Source organism: Tachypleus tridentatus, chromosome 1 (genome assembly GCF_004210375.1).
Source record: "Tachypleus tridentatus isolate NWPU-2018 chromosome 1, ASM421037v1, whole genome shotgun sequence".
Taxonomy (NCBI): domain Eukaryota; kingdom Metazoa; phylum Arthropoda; class Merostomata; order Xiphosura; family Limulidae; genus Tachypleus; species Tachypleus tridentatus.
In genome coordinates, this window is record NC_134825.1 from 179,722,765 (window position 1) to 179,748,386 (window position 25,622).

At 34.3% G+C, this 25,622-nt stretch overlaps 1 protein-coding gene and 2 long non-coding RNA genes across 7 annotated transcripts in view; 2 read left to right on the forward strand and 1 right to left on the reverse strand.

The window, feature by feature from the left end:
• LOC143231689 (anoctamin-9-like) overlaps positions 1–23,655 on the reverse strand; it is a 368,893-nt gene extending 345,238 nt beyond the window's left edge. For both annotated transcript variants that reach the window (XR_013017116.1, XM_076466282.1), the window contains exon 1: positions 23,519–23,655. The gene's annotated coding sequence lies outside the window, so the exon portion shown is untranslated. The remainder of the gene's footprint in view (positions 1–23,518) is intronic.
• LOC143231704 (uncharacterized) overlaps positions 1–25,622 on the forward strand; it is a 390,747-nt gene that overhangs the window by 318,637 nt on the left and 46,488 nt on the right. The gene's annotated exons all lie outside the window — the stretch shown is intronic.
• On the forward strand, positions 7,846–25,231 carry LOC143231713 (uncharacterized). Its single transcript, XR_013017128.1, has 3 exons — positions 7,846–8,342; positions 15,328–15,413; positions 24,223–25,231. It is a non-coding gene; the product is annotated as an uncharacterized LOC143231713 (long non-coding RNA).

Sequence of the window (25,622 nt, forward strand, 5' to 3'; positions counted from 1 at the left end):
TTTATTTATACTCTAGGTACAAATTGTTAACTAAGTTTAAGAGAAACTGTCTTTTGTATAACTCTACTTTTAAAATATTCACTTTTCAGTTTTATATTTCTCTTTTCATTTTCCCTTTCTTTCATTACGTAATTTAACAATTGATTGAGCAGTATTGTTTCACTTCTAACCAATATAAATTGTGAGATAAAACAATAAAGTTGAACCACGATACTATTAAATATCTGTATGTAGTAACTATGGAGACGAAATATTAAAATATAAACCGAACTGTGCGAAGAAAGAACAAAATCTTTATGGTCAAAGGCTGCTCACCTCGTATTCCCGTGTTCTTCGGCCATTACAGTTTGTAGGTATAATGTTTTGCATAAATATTTTAAATGTGAATTAAATTCTTGAAATGAGAAACAAAAGTTAGACAACTGGTAACATTTACTTTACTCTACAACCTATGAGAAGGTTAGCGATTACTGGGCTGTTTTACATTTCGTCGTACTGGAAAACTTTGAAAAAGTAAAAATTTTCTGAAAAAAAAGATTCAGTTTACAGCAAGTACTGCAGGGGAAAAGTGTTTAGGTTGTGCTGATTCAAACAGTCATTTTGTATCTCTTAAATGTGCTACACTTTGTTAAAGAAAACCAACCAGTTTTTCTTTTCTTAAAACTATACTTATAAATTACATCATTAAAATATAATCAAACCTTCAGGTTCAGTCCAGGTTCTTGTTACAAGAAGAATATTTAAAATTATATCTGTGACAAACAAAGGAATTTTATACGTATCGTACTTATTTTTGTAATTGTCTAAATCTAGAATACCAAAAGTGGAAATTTTAAATAGATTTTTGTTTGTGGTGCCATTTGATAGATATGCCATAACTTATTTATTGTTTCGGTCACATACACTGATAGATACAGATATACATGCCATATTATAGTAAGATTAGAAAATGTGACGTTATTAATTCTTTATATTGGACTTACCAAACATATATATCTTCAACACTATATAATGCTCCAATTGGTAATACATAGCCGATACTATGTTGTTGTATTATTAATTAACTTTGCATTTACTTCGTGATTTTAGTAAATTTATAATAATTATTTTTACAACAATTACGCTAACAACTTAATATACTGTGATGGTTTACCCGGTGTCTTCTCATCATCAGACAAATGTCTACAACACTTTTGTTACTAAGTTTTCTCAAGCATTTTTGTTGATTTTGAAATTTCACACAAAGATACATGAAGGTTATATGCGATAGCCGTCCTCAATTTAGCAGTGTTAGACGAAAGAGAAAGCAACCAGTCATCACCACCCACTACCAATTCTTCGGTTACTCTTTTACCAACAAATAATAGGATTGACCGTAACATTATCACGAACCCACGGGAGAAAGGACGAGCATGGTTGGTGTGATGGGATTCGTACCTGTGACCCTCAGATTACGAATCAAGCGCCTTAATCATCTGGTCATCTTTGGAATGTTTCCTTGAGTAGTAATTTAAGGATCATTGATAAGGATATTAAATTTGGTAAAGTGGTCAAGAATAACCACTTTTGGTTAAGTGGTCATTTCGGGTAAGAATAACAATGGTACTCTTGGATGATATAACCTGAATATTTTTATTCAGTGATAGTTCTTTAAAATATTTCTTTAGGGCTCAGAAGGTTAGGATGAATCTAAACATAAATTTATAAAAAAGTAGAAAAGGTAGAATTTTCTGTAAAGGAAGAATAGGGTTAGACAACTTTTTTATTGTTTTCTTGGAAAGTTCCAAATGTTTAATAGCTCTTACTATTTGGTTTGGTTTCGTCAGTATAACAGACCATACGGTCTTCATACGTATAAAATATATACAAGCTTCGAGTTAAGAGAAATTCGGATGACTTTAGTCAGAAGAAATCTTGTGTGTATGATATGGGGTTAAAACTAACCTTGAACTAAAACGTAATTTGTGAGTTATAAAATAACCATTACTAATCATCTACTGCAATGTATTTTTTTAACTTTTGATCTTTTACTGCACCTGTTTTTATCCTTCCACAACTTGTGAGCATCTTTCAGGTTTTGAGTGCGCACCAACATATCATATTTTAAACTTTAAGTAAAAAATAATTATAAATCTGTATGAACAGTTTTACTCAGACATACATTATAATTTTGTAACATTTAGTGAGTGTAAGTCACAAAGAAGTAATAAACCAATCAAGACTTTCATGTTTGTTAACATGCACGTATGTGTATTTTCTTAGAACAAAAAACACATTGGGCCATCTGCTGAGTCCACCGAGGGAATCAAACGCCTGATTTTAGCGTTGTAAGTCCGTAGACTTGCTTGTCTGCACTGTTTAATATCTAAACTATAACGTGTTTCTCCAGTAGACAATTTACCTATTAATTTTAAATCATAATCCCAAATCCTATGATTGTATTTGTTAATAAATGTTTATTACTTAACATACTAATTACTCATGTTTTGGTTTTCTTACAGTTTTCTTTGTGGTTTATTTGCTATAAACTTGATATTTTACAACTCTATGATATAACAGACTTCGATCTGAACAACAACCAATGAAGATCGACTTTGAAAGTAGCCGTCGTCAACATCTGAATATGATTGGACATTATATACTACTATTATATATATATATATCGTGAGCCGTAGTGTCTTTCCAACAGTTTATCTTTGTCTCCAGTTTATGGTATCTTTTCTCGCGCTAAGTTTGAAAACCTCGAACGAAGACAGAGCCCAACATTTTTTTAAAAAACGAAATAACAGGTATGAATAATGTTAACAACAAACAGAATATTCTTCGCTAACTTGTAAGGAATTAATTACACTGTCATTCACATTTTAAAATGTGACGTAACGGTATGTTATTGTTGAGTGGCTTTTAACAGAACACTTCCTATACAAACTTGAAACATAAAATATGGAAAACTGACACCCTTTTGACACACTTACTCTAGAGCAGTGATTCCCAACCTTTTTTTTTATGCCCCGCACCTCTAAATTTTTTTTTTAGAGTATCACAAAATAACTCAATTTGTTTTTTATTACTGGTAGTAACTTGTGTATCCTTTCAACTTTATATGTTTGTTTCTTAGTAGTACCTATTTATGTATTTTAATCTAATCATAAAACATTTTGTGGTTCTTTCTATTTTTATTTTTCACATATTACGACTGGATAATACATATATACAGGGTGAGCCAAAAGTAGGTGGACAGTAAAAAAAACATTTATTTAGAGATCACGTATACGCACAACTATATGTAATAAGACAATTATATTAATGAAAATAAAATGTTATTTATTAACGCAAATGCTCAAATTGTTTTCCTTCTTGATTTACACAGCTTTGAAGTCTACCTCTTACGCTTCGACAACCATTTTTGCACAAGTCACTCTGGGCATTAATTTCTTGAAATGCATCTCTTATGTAATTTTTTTAAATCACCGACACTTCTTGGTTTTGACTATAAACTTTTCCTTGAGTACTCCCCAAAAAGAAAAAAATCCATAGGGTCAAGTCCGGTGAACGTGCCGGCCAATCGATTGGACCTCTTCGACCAATCCATTTCAATGGAAATGTTTCATCAAGATACTCACGAACTCCTTTGGAATAATGTGGAGGAGCCCCATCTTGTTGAAAATAAAAGTCATGTAAATTAGGTTGTTGCTGTAACTGGGAACAACTTGATTCCTTAGAATTTCGAGATACTTATCTCCTGTAATTGTTCCGTCCAAAAAAAAAATGGTCCATAAACACCAGAACTTGAAATACCACCCCAAACATTGACACCAGGCTGATTTAGCTGTTGTTCTAATGTTAAATGCATGTTCTCACTATACCAGTAAACACAATTATGTCTATTGACATGACCGGATAATTTAAAAGAAGCTTCATCACTCCACACAATGTTATCTAAAATTCCTGGGTTTTCTTCAATCTTGTTCAGCATAATTTCACTAAATTGCAGTCGCCTGTCTGGATCATCCTCCAATAAGCCATGAATTAGTTGTGGTCGATAGGGTTTCAACCCAATTTGCGTTATAATTCGCCTAATAGAGGTTTGTGGTATGTTCAATTCCATAGAAGCTCTTCTGGTGGATTTGTTTGGACTTTGAACAAATGCATCGGCAACACGTTGCTTATTATTCTCTGTACAGACTGTTTTGGGTCGACCAGTTTTATCAGCATTAAGGATTGAGCCAGTGGCGTCGAATTTGTCACGGATACGGTAAATGGTTTGTCTTTTGGAGCTGGAGTATCAAATGTTTCAACCCACTTTCTCCTTACGGTTTCAGTATTTTGAGATTTCCAATACTCTTTTACACCCATATTCTTTTATCTGTATTTAAAGTATTTGACATTATGGGTTCTATTAACAATCTAAAAAAAAAGAAAAACAGATTAAATTAAAACAAATGTAATTATAAAATTGTAATTATATAACACAAATAATATAGTTGCAACATAGTTATAATATACAATTGCATTAATATAACCGATACATAAACCTATTCCAAATGCTGTCCACCTACTTTTGGCTCACCCTGTATATATATGTATACATACACATATATATAAATCTACAGACGACATGTATGACTTGTCACATCTCAAACTTTTTCTTCTGAGATATACACCAACAAACGGTTATACACGTAATCGCGAAGGGCGACCCTTTATTCATGCTCTAGCTACAATTTGTTGAAAAAGTTTAAAGGAGAAATTGTTTTTTAAAACTCAACTTTGAACATCTTCTGTCTTTTCCAACTGCTATCCCTCACTTGTCTGTTTTATATTTCTGTCTTCATTTTCCTTACGTCATATATATACAGCAATTGATTGACAAGTATTGCTCAATACAAACTGAGAAAGACAATAATGAAATTGTTGGGAGTCTGTTGATAGAAACGATCATGTTCTATCTGTTAAACTTGCTACTGTTTATTGATAAAAACAAGTTTGTTTTATTTTTTTAAACTGCGTTTCTTAAAGCACCCCGCTAGTGCAGTGGCATGTCTCCGGATTTACAAAAATTAGGGGTTGGATTCCCTTTGGCTTCACTGTAAGAAAGCACACACCATTTCTTATAACTATAAGTTACATCAATAAAGATACAATCAAACTTTCAGGTTTAGTCCAAGTGAAAGCTGGGTTCTTGTCACAAGGAGGGTACTTAACATTCTATCGATCTCAAACAAAGGAATGTTATAAGTATCGTATTTAGTGATATAATTGTATGAATATAGAATATCAAATGTGGGAATTTTTTAATAGATTTTGATTTGTGGTGACATTTTATAGATATGCTATGATGTATTTATTGTTTCTGTAGATAGATACAGATATAAACACCATCTTATAGTAAGATTAAAAAAAAATATAACGTAATTCTATATATTGAATTTACCAAAAATATTTTATTCAACATTGTAACATGCTACAGTTGTTAATATACAGCCTATACTATGTTGTTGTATTATTAATTAACTGATAATTATAATTATATAACCCACAACAACTTAATATTCTGTGATGGTTCACCTAGTATCGTATTATCATTACTAACAACAACTTAATACACTGTGATGGTTCACCTGGTGTCGTATTATCATTACTAAAATGTTTACGACATGTCAATTTCTCAGCTGTGTATGGAACATTTTCTCACGTTGGGTGATACTCAATTAAGGGGCATTGATAATGTGGTTGAGTTTACAACAACAAGCAATATTTTGATCAGGTAGTCATTTTAGTTAAAATAACAATTTTAGGTAGGATGTTGTTGTTTTGAATTAAGCACAAAGCTATACAATGGGCTATGACTCGTGACTGGGCGGTATGCTGTAGCGGTCAATCCAATTATTTCCTTGTAAAACAGTGTTTCGTGAGTGGTGATCACTTGGTACCTTTCGTCTTTTCTTTCACTGCTAAATTATCGACGGCGATAGCAGATAGCCCTCGTGTAGCATTTAGCCAAATTTAAACAAACCAACAGTGTCTTTAGACAAATCTGATAAGCTAAAATGTGACGTAATGGAATGTTATTATTGAGTGGTTCTTAACAGAACACTTCCTATACAAACATGGAACATCAAACATAGTAAACTAAAACTCTTTTGACACACCTACTCTAGAACAACCCTTTATTTATAACCTAGGTATAAGTTGTTAACTACCTTTAAAGGAGAAATTGTCTTTTTTATAACTCAACTTTGAACATCTGATTTTTCCCACTGCTATCTCTCACTTATCTGTTTTATATTTTTTGTATTAATTTTCCTTTTTGTTCGGTCCCCATGGTACAGCGGTAAGTTTACGGATCTACAACACTAAAATCACGCGTTCGATTCTCCCCTGTGGACTCAGCAGACAGTTTGGTGTGGCTTTGCTATAAAAGAAAAATTATGAAGCATAGATTTGTGACGTTCAAATAGCAAGACGATGTCAAACAGTCGTTAAGATAATGCAAAATGGAGACCTAAAGAATTAATAGTTAGAAAAGAGGTGAAGAATAAAGATATTGAAGGCAGATAGTTATAAAGATATGAATAATAGACATATGAATATCAAATTGCAAGGATAAAATAGTTTGTTTTTTCTTTTTTTGGAATTTCGCACAAAGCTACTCGAGGGCTATCTGTGCTAGCCGTCACTAATTTAGCAGTGTAAGACTAGAGGGAAGGCAGCTAGTCATCACCACCCACCGCCAACTCTTGGGCTACTCTTTTACCAACGAATAGTGGGATTGACCGTCACATTATACACCCCCACGGCTGGGAGGGCGAGCATGTTTTAGCGCGACGCGGGCGCGAACCCGCAACCCTCGGATTACGAGTCGCACGCCTTACGCGCTTGGCCATGCCAGGCCTTTCCCATTGCTACCCCTCACTTATCAGTTTTATTTTTATATATCATTTCCTTCTTTTTGGCTTACGTCACTTTGTTACAACAACTGATTCAAGAGTATAGTTACACTTGAAACGAATACAAACTGTGAAGAAAGGCAACAATAAAGTGGAACCACAATATTACTGAATATTTGCATATAATAACTATGGAGACCAGACATTAAAATAAAAGCCGAACTTTGAGAAGAAAGAACAAAATTTTATAGCAAAAAATTACCCACCTTACATTTCATAGGTATTTCGACCAGTACAATTTGTAGGTATAAAGTTTTGTATGAATATTTTAATTGTATATTCACATAAGATGATTCTAAAAATCTCAATTAAATTCTTGAAATAAGAAACAAAAGTCAGACAATTAGTAACATTCATTTTACTCTGCAACCTGTGAGGCTCAGCAATTAGAGTTAGTATATACTGGGCTGTTTCAGATAGCGTCGTACTGAAAACTTTAGAAAAATGTGTAATTTTCTAAGACAAAAATATTATTTTATACAGTAATTAATGCAGTGGAAAACTGTTCTCATTGTGTGAAGCAAACATTATTTTGGTCTATTAAGTGTGTTATCGTTTATTTATAAATTAAGAGTTGTGTAACTTCTTTCCTTAAAATTATATTTACAAATTACATCAATAAATATATAAGCAGATTTAGTCCTAGTGAAAGTCTGGTTCTTGTTATGAGGTCAGAACTTTAAAACTCTGTTCTTTCATTAACAAAGGTTTGTCGTACGTATCGTAATTAGCATCAGTCAAATGTCCACGATATTTTTCTTTCTAAGTTCCATCAGGTATCTTTAGAATGTTTCCTCACGTTGGATGATAATGAATAGGCTTTGATAAGGAATTTAAAAGTGGTAGAGTTGTCAAGAATAACGACCATTTTGATCAAGTAATTATTTTAGTTGAGAATAACATTGTTATTGTCGGACGATGTAACATAAATATTTTTATTTAATGATAGTTCTTTTAAAAGATTTATTCAGGGCGTAAACGGTAAGGACGAACATTAGAGATAAAATCATAAGAAGTAGAAAAGGCAGATTTCATTATTTTCGTCATGAAAAAATTACTGATTCGACAAAGAGTTGCTTTGTCTTTCACAAGAAGGTTCTTTTGACACCTGTATCGTGATTTAAAAGTGTAAACTATGTTAGGTACATAGAGTTTACGTGGTGGAAGAGAGAACTGAACCTTTAGCTATCACTGATTTACACTGATTATTTGTGTTATAATTACATAGGTTAACAATCTGGTCGCCAGGATGAAACAAGGAATGAATGCTGTTAATCAGTCAATTCAGCCTCAAATTTTGGACATGTTCACACTGCACAATTTGTCTTCGTTCCATTGGTTCCACTTGTTTAGTACATCGGTGTAATCAACACTGTCAACAATCATTCTAAGGTTAGTACAGTACACTTTGAACTTTTCCAGTAAAATTTATGTTCTGTTGATGTTTTGTACGAAATTCTTGATCCAACTCCACCAAACATGCTCACCCTTTATGATGTGTGTGTGGGGGAGGGAGAACATTGTTAGGGTCAATCTCACTATTCGTTTGTGAAAGAGTGGTTAGTGGATGGTGATGATGAGGTACCTCTATTCTTTCACTGCTGAATTACATACGACTAGCGTTGATAGCCCTCGTGTAGCTTCAGCCCAATGTAAATCAAAGCAATAGTATCTTCAGACAAATCTGATAATCTTACAACTTTTGAACATTTTGGTTTGGTTCTTTAAAGTGGAGATACTTTGGATTCACGTTTCGAAGAATGCATTCTGAAAAAACAAATTTCAAGGTTGATGATTAATGGTATAACTATATTGAAGATGAAGAAATAGATTCATACAACAGAAGGGAACAGAGATAAAGTTTTCAATATTTTACAGATTCAGTATTTAAAGTAAACAAAATCTTGATGATGAGAAACCTACTTCAGATAAAAATGTATATCTGAATGGCTGGTATGGGTACTAACACTTTTACTGAGAAGGAGAGAAAAACATTTCGACCTTCCAAGATCATCTTCAGATGAAGAAAGAGAGAGTTCGCAAGTGGCCGTTGCTGGACATATGTCTCAGGGACGATGGTATAAACCAGTGGTGCACAAACTTTTAGAGTCAGGGGCCACAAAAAGTGAAGATTAAAATCGTCCCACAGTTGTTTCACACAAGATGGACATCACATTTAAGAACACACAAATGACGATTACATTAAAGTGTTTGCACATTATTCTGAGAAATGTTACAATACGTCAACTGTCACAAAGTCAATGCGATGGATGGTGCTGCATGTCATCTACGAACTTAGAAATGTTCAGCTTGACGTTGAAAGACGCAAGATTGCTTCCAGATGATCATCAGTCAGCTGATTGCGAGTGTTGTTTTATTCAGTTTCATATACGAGAAAGCCTGTTCACAGGTGGTGTGGACAAGTGCGTTCTCTTTCAGATTAGCAAATGTATCAGGCAACGTTTTGTAGAAGTCAAGCAAACTGTTTTCTCGGTAAATAGCACGCAGTTCATCAGATGCTTCGATATCAGTAAGTTCAAGCTGATATTCTGCTGAAAAGTCATCCACTGACACACTGAACGGATCAGCAAAAAAGTTTCATCAACAATCTGCATTGGTCAAAGTCGTGAGTGAAACCGTGAGTTGAAGGATTGGATCAAAGTATCTAGCTTCCCAACATAAACTTGTGTGTCAATGTCCTGATTCTTCTGTAGCTGTGACTGAAAAGTGGGAAAGTGCGCGAAGTTGCCTGATGTTGTTTGCTGCCAGAATAACTGCAACTTTGTCCTGAAAGCTGAGGCGTAATTTGCAAGCTGACAGACAAGCTGATTTTTGCCTTGCAACTTCAAATTCAGATCATTCAAGTGTTGTGTCATGTCGACCAGAAAGGTCAAATCAGCTTACCATGTTGGATCAGTCATGGAAAGTATTTCTATCTTTGTTCTTGCTTCTGAGGAATTCTGTCAGTTCATTAATCAACTCCAATAATCTTCTGAGCATCTTCCCTCGACTCAGCCAGCGTGTACTTCACAGTGATACACAAGGTCACCATAGTCTTAATCAGTTTTTTTTCAAGAAGACTTTGAAACTGACTGTGATTGAGCCCTCGTGATTTGATGAATTTAATGGTTTTCGTCACTAACGCCATCAGTGCCTGAAAACGAAGTTCTTTAATGCACAGGTTCTGTTGGTGAATAATGCAGTGCAACTTCACCAACTATTGTTCTGCTTTCCTCAATGCTTCATCAACAGTGCTACCAGCCCGCTACTTTCTCCGGTCATGGCTGGTGCTCCATCATTGTCACACTTACCAGTTTCGTGAAATCCAATGAAACACTACTATACTACTGTCTCCTCGAACAGAGCAGACCCAGTTGTCTGACCCTTCATGGAACCATGCTGATTTGTTCCTCTGTGATATCAAACGATGACGACACACCATGAAAAAAAAAACTAGTTGCTGTGCTGTTGAACTGATGTCAGTCGACTCGTCTGCTGCTAAAGAGAAGTAGACAAAGTTGGCTGCTTTATTTGAAAGCGGTCTTGTCACATCTGCTGAGAGGTGTGAAATTCTTCACTGAACTGTCGTACGATTCAAAGCCACCATCTGTAGCTTGCGGACTGCTTCCGGACACAACTTTTCCGATACAGTAATCATGCATTGCTTGACAAAATAACCATCAATGAACGGTTGGCCAGATTTCGCTATCATCAACGAAATATCGTAACTGACCTCACATGCTGCACCTAAATCTGCTGACTGCTTTGAGAAAACGTTCTGCGACTGCCGCAGAGATTCTATTCGAGCTGTTCGTTCATCAGTGACTACGTTGTGGAAATCTTTATGCTTCGACTCATAATGACACTTTATATTGAATACCTTCGCCACTGCTACTGTCGAATGACACAGCAGACAAATCACGTTCTTCTGTTCTTAAAGAAAACAGTACTGTGCAGTACAATCATCATGAAACTGCCGGTTTTCGTCATCAACTTTTCTTTTACGATTAGCTACCATTTTTGTGACGAAATAATATCAAAATAGGGCTCGTAAGTAAATCTCGAAGAACAATTGGAACGCGTGAGATTTCGTAATTAAGGAAATATTACGTCATTAAGCCAAAGATTATATGCCTATGCATTAACGAGATTTTCTTATTAAATTTTCTTTATTGCTCGACACAAATATGGAACCAGTGCCTAATCTAATGCATATTCTTCTATAGCGCTTAATCTTCGCGAACTCTAAGTGCGCGAACTCTCTATGTTTGAGTTTCCTGTTGGACATCGCGGGCCTGATTTTGTGCACCACTGACATAAACAGATACGGAAAGTTATTTACCCGTTGATAAAATAAAACGTGGTTATTTTGCTGTCGAAATAAGGGCAAACTGCTATCTGCAGTGTCGTGCATAGAAACAACAAAAACCACAAGAAGGTCTTTCCCGAATTTTAGTTAAGCTATAGCTAGCAGAAAGGCCGAATTTACACCCTGAACTGGTCTCGCGGGCAGATTGAAATTTTTACTATGTGACTAAGTATCGGGAATGTATTGCTCGTGCTAACTAGACACTGCTAGACAGATCACAGCCAAAAGGAACTTGCTTGATCGATGTTCATAGGTGTCCGCGACACACGCTTCAAAACCACTGTCGTAATGTTTGTCTGTTCATTCTGTCATTGTTAATTTGTTATGTTACTTAATAGCATTACATACAAAGTAAGTTTTATATGTGTAAAAACGGCTCGTTTGGGTTGAGAAAATATTTTACGTAGAGGAGCGAACAACGTGGTCAGCTTCCGGTCAGTTACCTCTTTCTTTCTTTGTGAACCTGACGATGACCGAAGAAGGTCGAAACGTTGTTCGCTCCTCGACGTAAAATATCTTCTCAACCCCAACTAGCCGTTTTTACATATATATTTCTCTACAAGTGGGTTTTCTCGATATCATTAAAGTAAGTTTTACTTTGCAGGTAACATTGTTATCAAACAAATGAAGACAACATGTACTACTCAATGTTCCTCTTTATTGAATCACTAAATGTCAGCACAAATATATATTATGTGTACTGAAAGTTTGCCAAATTTCATACAGATACACAAGTCGTATCGATACAGTCCTATCGAGTTCTTCATGGTAAGTACTCGTATGTTACTCTTTTACCAACACATTTTTAATATTTAGTGTTTGAATTAATTAAATACAGAAACAGACAAGGAAAGTTATTCAACCATTGATGAAACAAAACATGCTTATTGTACTGTCAAAACAAGGGCAAACTGCTATCTGCAGTGTCGTGTATGGAAGCGTCATTAACCACGAGAAGGTCTTCCCTCCAATTTTAGCTAAGCTATAACTAGGAGAAAGGCCGAATTTACACCCTGACAGGCAAACCGTAATTTTCACTTGGGGCACTCAACCGTGCGACTAAGCATTACTAGTACATCTGTTCAATATATATGCCTGATTGACAACTTTACGTAAGCATCTGTAAAACATACATATCGTGTTGACTACTTTCCTGTAACCACTCAACAACATACATTCCTGGTTTACTACTTTATTAATAGCTTTGAACAACATACATTCCTGGTTTACTACTTTATTAATAGCTTTGAACAACATACATTCCTGGTTTACTACTTTATTAATAGCTTTGAACAACATACATTCCTTGTTTGCAACTTTATTAACAGCTTTGAACAACATACATACATTGTTTACTACTTTATTAATAGCTTTGAACAACATACATTCCTTGTTTACTACTTTATTAATAGCTTTGAACAACATACATTCTTTGTTCACTACTTTATTAATAGCTTTGAGCAACATGCATTCCTCGTTTACCACTTTATTAATAGCTTTGAACAGGGTAATTTTTTAGTGAACCAGGTATCTCTGTTGTTCACTTGTACAGGGTAATTTAGTCAACCAGGTATATATGTATGTACTGAACAACACAGACACCTGGTTCACCAAATTACCCTGTACAAGTGAACAACATAGATACCTGGTTCACTAAATTACCCTGTACAACTGAACAACATAGATACCTGGTTCACTAAATTACCCTGTACAACAGAACAACAGAGATACCTGGTTCACTAAATTACCCTGTACAACTGAACAACAGAGATACCTGGTTCACTAAATTACCCTGTACAACTGAACAACATAGATACCTGGTTCACTAAATTACCCTGTACAACTGAACAAAATTACACAACTGAACATAACATAGATACCTGGTTCACTAAATTACCCTGTACAACTGAACAACATAGATACCTGGTTCACTAAATTACCCTGTACAACTGAACAACATAGATACCTGGTTCACTAAATTACCCTGTACAACTGAAAAACATAGATACCTGGTTCACTAAATTACCCTGTACAACTGAACAACATAGATACCTGGTTCACTAAATTACCCTGTACAACTGAACAACATAGATACCTGGTTCACTAAATTACCCTGTACAACTGAACAACATAGATACCTGGTTCACTAAATTACCCTGTACAACTGAACAACATAGATACCTGGTTCACTAAATTACCCTGTACAACTGAACAACATAGATACCTGGTTCACTAAATTACCCTGTACAACTGAACAACATAGATACCTGGTTCACTAAATTACCCTGTACAACTGAACAACATAGATACCTGGTTCACTAAATTACCCTGTACAACTGAACAACATAGATACCTGGTTCACTAAATTACCCTGTACAACTGAACAACATAGATACCTGGTTCACTAAATTACCCTGTACAACTGAACAACATAGATACCTGGTTCACTAAATTACCCTGTACAACTGAACAACATAGATACCTGGTTCACTAAATTACCCTGTACAACTGAACAACACAGATACCTGGTTCACTAAATTACCCTGTACAACTGAACAACACAGATACCTGGTTCACTAAATTACCCTCTACAACTGAACAACACAGATACCTGGTTCACTAAATTACCCTCTACAACTGAACAACACAGATACCTGGTTCATTAAATTACCCTGTACAACTGAACATCATACATGCCCAGTTGACTACTTCACTGGTATATCTGAACAACATACAACTTTAAATAATAATTATAAATCTGTACGAAGAATTTCACTCAGATATACTTTAGACTTTATACTTTTGTAAGATTTATTGAGTGTAAGTCACAAAGATGTGAGAAACCAATCGAGACTTTCATGTTTGTTTATATGTAAAGTCTGACAAGATTCTACATTATACAATTTACCTGTTGTTTTTAACCCTTAATCTCAGAGCTTATAGACGTGTTTTAACAATAGACAATTTATTTACTGTTTTTTTAACTTCTAATCCCAAATCCTATTGTTGTATTTGTTATCTAATTCTCATTTCTTGACATAGTAAATACTCAAGCCTCGTTTTTTGTACAATTTTCTTAGAGGTTTACTTTTGACAGACTTTTTATCTCATCCTTTTATAATGTTACAGAATGCGATATCAACACCTATCAGTGAAGACCGACTTTGAAAGCAGCTGTAGACAATATTTGATTGGACAGAGAACATTATGTACTGCTTGTTTTATATATACTGTGAACAGTGGTGTCTGTCCATCAGTTCATCTGTCTCCTGTTTATGACGGCTTCACTTCTCATATTGAGTGTGAAAGGCTATGGATGAAGTCAAAGTACAACATTAACTTTGTAAATAACAGTAGAACAGGTATGAATAATGTTGACAACAAACAGGATATTCTACACTAACTTGTTATGAATTAATAACACTATGTATCAGAATTTGAAATGTGACATAACGGTTTGTTACTGTTAAATTGTTCTTAGCAGAACACTTACTATACAAACATGGAACATCAAACATAGAAAACCAAAACTCATGTAACACACTTACTCTAGAGTATCACACAATCTTACAATTTGTCTTTAGTCACTGCTACACGAGGGCTATTTGCGCTAGTCGGCCATAATGTAGCAGAAAGACCAGACATCGCTACCAACCGCCAATTCTTGGTCTACTATTTTATCAACGAATAGTGGGATTGACTGTAATATTATAATGTCCACATGGCTGAATGGTCGATCATGTTTGGTGTGGCGTGGAGAAGTACACCGGCCTTTTGTACCATTTGTTAGTGTATATCTCATCATATACAAACATGGATCACCATTAGGTTCCTCGACTCAAATCACTACAAGTTGATGTATATATAAATAATTTACGTAGGTTCTCATACACTTTCTCACTCAATTATCACGATAACTGTATTTATATATACACATATATACGTATGTACATAGTTGTAGATGGACGAGAATTTAAATAGAAATGTTATTGGTATTGTTTTTTTTAGGGTAACACTGTCTTCTCAGTCAACGTTGTACGAATATTGATGACGAAGCTACGTATGGACAATTCCTCAGAAACTGCGCATGTCAGGTAGATATTAGTGGTTGTCTGATTTAATAACAAACTCAGCGATGGTAAAAACTATTTTAAAATTTGAAGAAAAATAAGCATATGAGTATCTAGAAAACTATGGGAAAATATCAGTATATTTAGTGAAGTATTTGTTGTATTTTTTACTTTATAAGTAATTCTATCTTTCTAAAAGTAGTAACATAGAAATTCAAAAATGTTCTGGTGTTTGTCCTGTTTGGCATTGTTTAGATTTTTATTGATTACTTCAATTACCACTTCTCAACATATTTCACACCTGAACATTGATAATAAAACTGTAAACAGTTTCAGGTTTGTTTTGTTTTATTTTAACCAATAGCTTAACCTTTTAATGTACTTCTATACATCAGAATTCCCAGATGTTGAGTGATTTATAGAACTGTGTATTCTTAAAAAACACATTAACTCATTACAATAAAATTTATATCAGGCTGTGACTGTTATACAAGATTAAATATTAATATAAATAGATAGAGCTTAAAGGATTTACCGGAGTTTTCAAAATCTATAAAATAAAAATTAGTCGTAGCCTCAGAATCACTAGAAACAAAAGTCCACGAAACGTGTTAGGGATTTTATTGGAAAGAAATGTAAACAGCTTTCCAAAGGAAAATAAATGTCAGAAGAGAATAAATAACTGTTTTTATAGGAAAGTCATCAAAGCTACTGCGCTTCTTTTCCGTTTACTCGGAATCACTTATCTTCTGCATCAGTCCTCATGACGATACTCACCTAGAGAGGGAGTACATGGTAACTAACGCCTTGTTGTAGTCCTCCAAGTAAGTATTTCAAGTCTGATTTTATATGAACGGGAAAAACAGAAAAATGTGGGTGTGGTTCTTACTGGCCATAAATCTGTTATTTTCACATCGCTTCCAAGTCCTTGACAGTGCTGGATATTAAACCTTACGGTCCGTCCAGTTACTATTATTTCTGTATCTTACACAGTTCGTAAGTTTGTGTGTGTGTTTTCTTATAGCAAAGCCACATCGGGCTATCTGCTGAGTCCGCTGAGGGAAATAGAATCCCTGAATTTAGCGTTGTAAATCCTAGACTTACCGCTGTACCAGCGGAGGGGGACAGTTCGAAAACTGTCTGACAGAATATTTATTAATCATTTCTCTAATATGTCAATGTATGTATAACCACAACTATCTGGCTATAATTCTTAAGCCTCCTGAACTAACTAAAAGAACAACAGTGGGAAATTATCATTACTTAAACTTAAGTCAAATTATTTACCGACAAACTAACTCAGTGTAACATCTAAACTGGTCATCACCAACCATCGCCAAATCTTGGGCTACTCCTTTACTAACGAATAGTGTTATTGAAGGTCGCATAATGACACCTCAACGGCTGAAAGAGCGGCCACGTATAGTAACTAAGGAGACAAGATATTAAAATGAGAACCGAACTGTGCGAAGAAAAAACAAAATCTTATGGAAGAAAGTTTCTAACACTGCATTTCATGGGTACTTCGTCCAGCACAATTTGTAGGTATAACGTTTTCTATAAATATTTTAATTGTATATTCCCATGGAAACATTTTATACATCTGAATTAAATTGTTAAAATAAGAAACAAAAGTTAGACAATTAGTAAGTAACATTCACTTTACTCCACAACCAGTGAGAAGCCTAGTAATTAGTGTTAGCAAATACTTGTCTGTTTTCAATAACGTCGTGTTGAAAAGTTTAGAAAAATTGAACATTTTCTATAAATAAAGAGAGAATCTTTTTACGACAAGTACTGCATGGGAAAGGTTTCCGGACTGTTCTAATATACACTATATTTTATTATCTGTTAAATGTGGTACCGTTTATTGAAAAAATAAGTTTTAAACTCCATTTCTTAAAACTGTATCTATAAATAATATCAATAAAAAAAGATATAATCAAATCTTCAGGTTTAGTCCTAGTGAAGGTAGGGCTCTTGTTATACGAAGAGTACTTAATATTCATTTCTGTGAAAAACAAACGCTTGTTGTTCGTATTGTAGTTACTTTTAAAATTATCCGAATTTAGAATGCTAAAGTTGGAATTTTGTATAAATTTTTCTTTATAGAGACATTTGATAAGTAGTGACACACTGTATTTATTATTTCGGTCAAATAGACACAGATATGCACGTCATGTCGTTTATGTAATAGTGAGATTAGAAAATATAACTTAATTGTTTATATTGGATTTACCTAAAATATATATCCTGAATATTATATAACAATGAAGTTGTTAATACGTAGCGTAAAATATCTTACATATTCCACATTCACTATTTAAAGCAAAACAAAAATAATACATTATTTCTACCTAAATAACGAAAATACATTGCTGAAATAACAATCATTTAATCAAAACTAAAATATATAGAAAGTTAATAACTAAAAATAAAAAAAAATCTTCATATTTATATGGAACGATTTTAATGAAGACTACATGATATTTGGTGTTGGTTAAAGTTGTTTGATGTGGATGATTTCTTTAAGTACTAATTCCAGATCAGTATCATTCCTACAAAGAATATTTATATTTTATATTTCATGTCCTGTTTCTTCACTATGTTAGCGTATAAACGAAAACCATGTGTCACCGAACATTTCTGTGTGTTTTCATGAACAATCCCGTATTTTATTAGTTCTTACTACTAGATGGCGTTCGGCTTTTTCAGTACATCAGGCCATGCAGGTTTCTTGGGTGAAAATATGGATAAGCCATGAATAAAGATAAATTTGTATGTCTTTAGTCAGAAGAATTCTCTTGTATATGATATGGGGTTAAACCTAATCTGTTCCCATCTCGAAATTACGGGTCACTACGTTGGGTGTAAAATGACATTTTTAACTGTAGATATTCTGGCTGGTAAACCTTCTTTTCCATGTTGGGGGGAGGGACATGTTAGCAAATACAGTACATATAAAGTAGTCCACTTTCTGACCCATGGTAGAGTGGGGAGCATTTTAGTAAACACAATACATATAAATTAGTCCACTTTCTTTCCCAGGATAGGGTGGGGAGTATCCTTTCCAACGCAATACATCTAAACGGGTCCACATTCTTACCTATGTAGTGTGGGAGCATCTTATCAAACACAATGCATATAAATAGTCCGCCTTCCTTCCCAGGATACAGTGGGGAGCATTCTTGCCAATACAATACCTCTAAATGAGCCCACCTTCTTTCCCAGGATAGGGTAGGGAGCATCTTTCCCAACGCAATACATCTAAACGGGTCCACCTTCTTTCCTATGATAGGGTGGGGAGCATTCTAGCGAACACAATACATCTAAATAGGTCACCTTTTTCACATGGTAGGGTGGGAAACATCCAAGCTAAGACATTACATCTAAAGTGGTCCACCCTCTTTCCCATGATTTGGTGGGAGGCATCTTAGCCAACACAATACATCTAAACTGGTCCACCTCCTTTCCATACCAGATCTCCAAAGAACCATCCTGCAGGAGATGGTATGAATGGAGTTTCTCGGTATGTTCTTTGGCTGTTACAGCTCCTTCTGAAACAGGATAAACCTTTTAACACAGTTTATATATCTTCTCTGTTCATTTGCCTTAGATATTTGCTCTTTAGACAATTGTCATCTTAACTCATGAGATTTCTCATAATTCAAGATATGTCTTCCAACAATCTTAGAAACACCAACTTCCTATTTTCTAGTTCTCTCTATAGTTTTGCGCTCGTAAAACTTAAAAAAAAAATGTTTTGTAAATTTACTAGTTTTTAATAACAAATATTTGTTTTGTGTTTCAAATTACATTTTTATCATTTAGTAACTTAGAAGTCCATATTACGATTTCTCTATCCTTTGTGAGAAAAGAATCTCTTCATATAAGTGAAATTTCAACAGTGGCGAGGAAGGAAAGTCACGTGTTGATGACGTGACAGCCACTTTTCACATATTAGTGAACACCATCATGTAACCTGCAAGCTCATTCATATATATTTGACTCTCTTTCATTCCTTCGATTTCAATAAGAAATTTAGGAGGAGGTCAGCTTGTTTGTTTACTTTCATCTACTTCTAAGGTTATGTGAACTTCCCACTGACTACAGTATTCGACCATCCTCTCATTATGTGGGCTTAATACCTCATGTATATTCCATTCCAGGTCTTTTTCCCTCTTTCACAATCTCGTTTGTATAAATCTAATCCTGATGTATTATTTGTTTTTCATCAGTTACTTTCATTTGCATACATACTGATTTTTTTTAGACCAACTACATTTCCAGGACCATATGTCTGGTCCTAGTAGTATTACTATTCCTACATTAAGAATTATAGGTATTTTTACATGCACTATCTAGATTCACAAACTGTATTGTTTTCTGCATTTCTTTACTGTTCAGTATTCTAAGAGAAGTAGCTGAAATTTTAAGATACATTTGTAAATAATAATAATATATAGATGTGTAATGTATTACAACTGAAATGTGATTCTATTTTACAAAATACTAGTCCTCTGGAACAAATGAAAAACAGTTGCACTAATTACAGGCCAGTTTTGTAATATTTTATATCAGCTGTGATTGCATGTGACTCACTGATTTGTGAATTAAAAATTGTTGTAATTGTGTTATTATACTTTGGATGTTTAACTTAGCTGGAAATTGGCAGTTATAATAAGTTAAACTGGGTGATGAGGTTTGTCAATGACTTATGTTGATTTAAATATTATTCACTAAAACAGTAGTTAAAAAAGGAAATCTCAAATTAAGATGTTGAAATTACATCTTCAGAAACCACGTTTACTGAGTGACTTAAATATCATGATACTCATTTCAATTTCTGTGAGTCAGTAATAGAGACTGGATTAGAAAATTTTACCAATTACACAATAATTTATTCAGGCTAGTTTAATTGTTTATGTCTTCATTACTTGTAATACAAGACATACTCAAGATTAGGGGTTATTATGAGCTGATAATTTGTGTTTAATATGTACAATGGAAATTGTTAGTTTAAGTAATTAGGAAGCTTTCATTGTGACTTAACACTGTGATGTGTGTTGTACTTTTGTTCATTTTCATCTTTCATATAAATACTTTTTTCCAGCAATCAGAACATGAAACAAAACTGACAATGAACTGTAGAGCCATGGCAACATATATAAACCTCTGTAATGAATTTTTTTAAATTACATGTACACTGCTGGCCAAAATCTCAAGGCCAATGAACATAAAGAAAAAATATGCATTTTGCGTTGTTAGACTCAACCACGTATTTGAATAGAGCTTCGAAAGATGAAAATAAGAAAAGGGAAAATAAAAATAAAAAACGTTTTTGGCATTTAATAGTAAAAACGTGAACACTATAATATTAGCCTAAATACCAGCTGGTCAAAACCATACTAAAAAGAAGTCCTAAACAGGGTAGGAAATGCCCAACAAGAGGTCTTATTAGTGAGTTGCACGGCCATCATTGCGAATAACTTCAAACATTCGCTTTGGCATGGTCGATATAAACGTTTGCAGAAGGCTGGCTGGAATTTTATTCCAATTGGTGAAGATGGCTTCATGAAGATCTTGTACTGTTTGGAATTGACGTCCATTACTATAGACTTCCCTTATCATCCACCCCCAAACATTTTTAATGGGGTTCAGCTCGGGCAAACACGCTGGATGACCCAAAAGGATCACGTTAATAGCCATGTAAAAGTCCTTTGTCCTGCAGGCATTGCGGATTGCAGCATTGTCCTGCTGAAAGATCCAGTCATTTCCACATAAGTGAGGGCCTTCAGTCAATAAAGATGCTCTCTCCGACATGTCAGTGTCGGACATATACAGGGGCGTCAAGCTGCTGTTTGACGCCCCTGTATAACCTGAAGCTCCATTGTTCCATGGAAGAAGAAAGCACCCCAGATCATGATGGAACCTCCTCCCCTGTGTCGTGTAGAAAATGTCTCTGGTGAGATATCCTTATTGTGCCAGTAACGTTGGAAGCCATCTGGACTATCCAGGTTAAATTTTTTTTCATCAGAGAACAAAACCTTCGTCCACTTTTCTATGTCCGATGTTTGGTGCTTTTCAGCAAAGTTTACCAAGCTGTTTCATGGTATGGAAGAAGGCATGGCCTTTGAAGACATTCACGATTTTTAAATCCTTTCTCTCGTAGATGCCGTCTTATCGATTTTGAGCTGCATTCTGCATCCGTAAGATTATCTGGTTCGATGATCGGCTGGTTTCTTGCTGGATAACTAACTCATCGAAACCTCCTGCTCAACGCCGGTGAAAATTTCTTGGGCCGATCACTTGAAATTCTTGTTCTGTATCCCTCAGGGCCTTTAAGAATTTTACAACAGCAGTTTTGCTACGCCCAATCTCACCAGTGATGGTACATTGAAAGAGATCTTGCTTTCGCCGCTTGACAATTCTACCAGTTCTATCTCAGTCAACTTTTTAGCCTTTAACATGTTTTTACCCAATTTAGCACAGGAGGTGTCAGTTGGAGATGTTGACAACGCTAATTCTTGAACACAAATGACTAAATTTCGTTACCTGTTTACTGATTAATACTTCGTTTCAGTATGGTCTTAAAATTTTAACCAGGTAGTATTTAGGCTAATTTCATAGCGTTCACATTTTCCGTATTTTTCTTTAGCTCTAGATGAGTCCACAGATGTTAGCGACACTGCACAGTTGATATTTGGTTTCGATATGTAACTTCAGATCTTCAAGTGAGGGAAGAAATACTTGGCCTTTGTGGATTACGTGATCTAACATGTGGAAAAACATCTTTAAAAAATTTCTTGAAATGTCAAAAAAATTCAATCTGGTTTCTGTCAAAACAGATGGTGCTCCTGCCATGAGCTAAATTACAATTTATTTATCTTTTTCAACAGAGTTTAATTGAAAATAATGTGAAGTCCACGCTGCCATCTTTCCATTGCATTTTGCGTCAAAAATTTATGTGCTCATATGTCTAAAAGTGATTAATTGAGAAATGTGAAGGACATTGTTATAAAAACCATGAATTATATTAGAAGTGGAAGCTCTTTCATCCATCAACAGTTTGTTGAGTCTCTGAAGAAAATCAGTGACTGTAATTTTTATCATCTTGTTTGTTTGTTTTTGAATTTCGCACAAAGCTACTCGAGGGCTATCTGTGCTAGCCGTCCCTAATTTCGCAGTGTAAGACCAGACGGAAGGCAGCTAGTCATCACCACCCACCGCCAACTCTTGGGCTACTCTTTTACCAACGAATAGTGGGATTGACTGTCACTTTATAACGCCCCCACGGCTGAAAGGGCGAGCATGTTTGGTGCTTAGGGGATGCGAACCCGCGACCCTCAGATTACTAGTCGCACGCCTTAACACGTTTGGCCATACCGGGCCATCGTATACTGTGAACCGTGGTGTCTGCTCGTCAGTTCATCTGTCTTCTGTGTATGATGGGCACTCCTCGTGTTGAGTGTGAAAAGCTACGGATGGAAGTAAAATTCAATATTAACTCTTTACATAACTGTAGAACAGGTGTGAAAAATGTTGACAACAAACAGGACATTCTACACTAACTTGTAATGAGTTAATAACACTATCATATACATATCAACATGTGACGTAACGGTGTGTTATTGTTGAATGGTTCGTAATAGAACGCTTCTTATACACATGTGGAACATTAAACAGAAAAACAAAACCCATTTAACACATTTTCTCTAGAGTGTCACACTATCGTATAGTGTTTTTATCACTGCGAGTAAATTAATTATCCTTTCAACTTTAAACGTTTTTTTTTTTTTCTCAGCAGCATCTATTTGTGTACTTTAACCTAATCATGAAACATTTTATGGTTCTCTCTATTTTTATATTACATGTAATACAAATATACATATAAATCATCAGATGACCAGTATGAATTTTCACATATCAAACTTGTTACTCTGAGATCTTCACCAACAAACTGTTATACACGTGATCGTGAAGAACGACCCTTTATTTACACTCGATGTACAACTTCTTAAAAAGTTTAAAAGGATATTTTCATTTTTATAACTCTACTTTTAACGTCTTCTAACTTTTCCCACTGTTATCCCACACTTATCAGTTTTCAGTGATGTCGAGAAACCCACTTGTTGAGAAATTTATATGCAAAAACGGCTCGTTTAGGTTGAGAAAATATTTTACATAGAAGAGCGAACAACGTTTCGACCTTCTTCGGTCATCGTCAGGTTCACAAAGAAAGAGGTAACTGACCGGAAGCTGACCACATGTTTAAAAGGAGTTGTGTAACTGTGTGTTGAAATGTAGAGGGCGGTATTAGATGTTTGAATATATAATTTTATTTATTTTATTATATTAATATAGGTATAAAGGCGTTCCTTTATATTGGTTTATTTTGGGTTTAAGTTGTTGTATAAGTAAGACTTCTTTAATTTTGAGTTTGTTTATGTTTGTTTCTTTATTTAGTATTTGAGTGTTTTCTATGGTTATGTTGTGTTTATTTGACTTGCAGTGTTCGAAAACGTGTGAAGGTGACTTTTTATGTTCTTTGAATCTGGTTTCCATTTTTCTACTTGTTTCTCCAATACAGAAGTCGTGGCAGTTATCACATTGTATTTTATAAATAATGTTGGTGTGGTGTTTGTCAGTGTAGTTTTTACATAGTATAGACCTCAGTTTTGTGCCTGGTTTTTGAATAAATTTGGTATTAACTGGAATGTCATATTTTGTTACTAATTTTTGCCAAATGTTATCAGTTTTATATTTCTGTTATTTTCATTCTATTTTGCTTACGCCATTTCTTTACAAAACTGAATCACCAATATTGTTACAGCTCCAACCAATACAAACTGTGAAAGACAACAATAAAACGGGACCACAGTATTAGTAAATATTTCTATACAGTAACTAAGGAGACCAGATATTAAAATAAAAACCAAACGGTGCGAAGAAAGAACAACATTTTGGATGAAAAGGTTTCTCACCTTGCATTCCACGTATACTTCGACAAGTACGATTTGTAGGTATAAAGTTTTGTATAAATATTATGTTCACATAAGGTCATTCTATAAATCTGAATTACATTTTTGAAATGAGAAACAATTACGTTACTCTAAAACCTGCGAGAGGCTTAGTAATTAGAGTTAGCGAACACTGGATTGTTTTAGATAGCGTCGTATTGAAAAATTTAGAAAAAGTAAACATTTTCTGGGAAAAAAAATGATTTTACAGAAAGTACAGCAGGGGAAAATCGTTCGGTTTGTGGCAATGTAAACAGTACTTTTTTATCTGTTTATTGAAAATATAAGTATTTTAAGCTTCATGTCTTAAAATTATATTTATAAATTACATCAATAAAGATGTAATCAAACCTTCAGTTTTAGTACAGGGATGGATGAAGGATTTTTTTGGTAGGGGGAGTATGATCGACTAAGTAACAGTGACTTAAACCTGACCAGAAGTAAACTTTTCCTTTTTAGTGCAACGTAAATTTCATGAAATTCATTTAGAAACAAATAAAAGAAATATATATGACTATGAATTTTCATTTATTGATTTTATTCCAAAATATCAAGTTACAAGTAATCGTACACAATTTTGGTATGGTCAGTGGGGGGGTGCATCCCCCATCCCCTCTCTGTATCCATCCCTGGTTTACTCCCAGTGAAAGTCGTGTTCTTGTTACAAGGACAATGCTTAAAATTCTGTTTTATAATAAACAAAGGTTTGTTGTACGTATTGTAATTTTTTTGTTTTGTAATTATCTGAATTTAGAATACCAAAATGGGAATCTTACAGATTTTTTGTCTATGTTACAATGTAACACGTAGTGATAGAATGTATTTATTATTTTTGTTATAAAGATAGAAATATACACGCTGTGTTCTTTGTATAATAATAAAATTAGAAATTATAACTTAAATAATTATTCATGTTCGATTTACAAAAGATGTATATCTTCAACATTATTTTATGCTTCAATCGTTAACACAGTCTGTAATAAGTCGTTGTACTATTAATTAACTTTGCTTTAAGTTCGTGATTTCAGTGAATTTTGTATAATTATGTCTATATATAATCCACAATAGGAATTTAATATACTATGATGGTTTACCCGGTGTCGTATCATTATTACTAACAACAACTTAATATACTGTGATGGTTCACCTGGTGTCGTATCATTATTACTAAGAACAGCTTAATACACTGTGATGGTTTACCTGGTGTCGTATC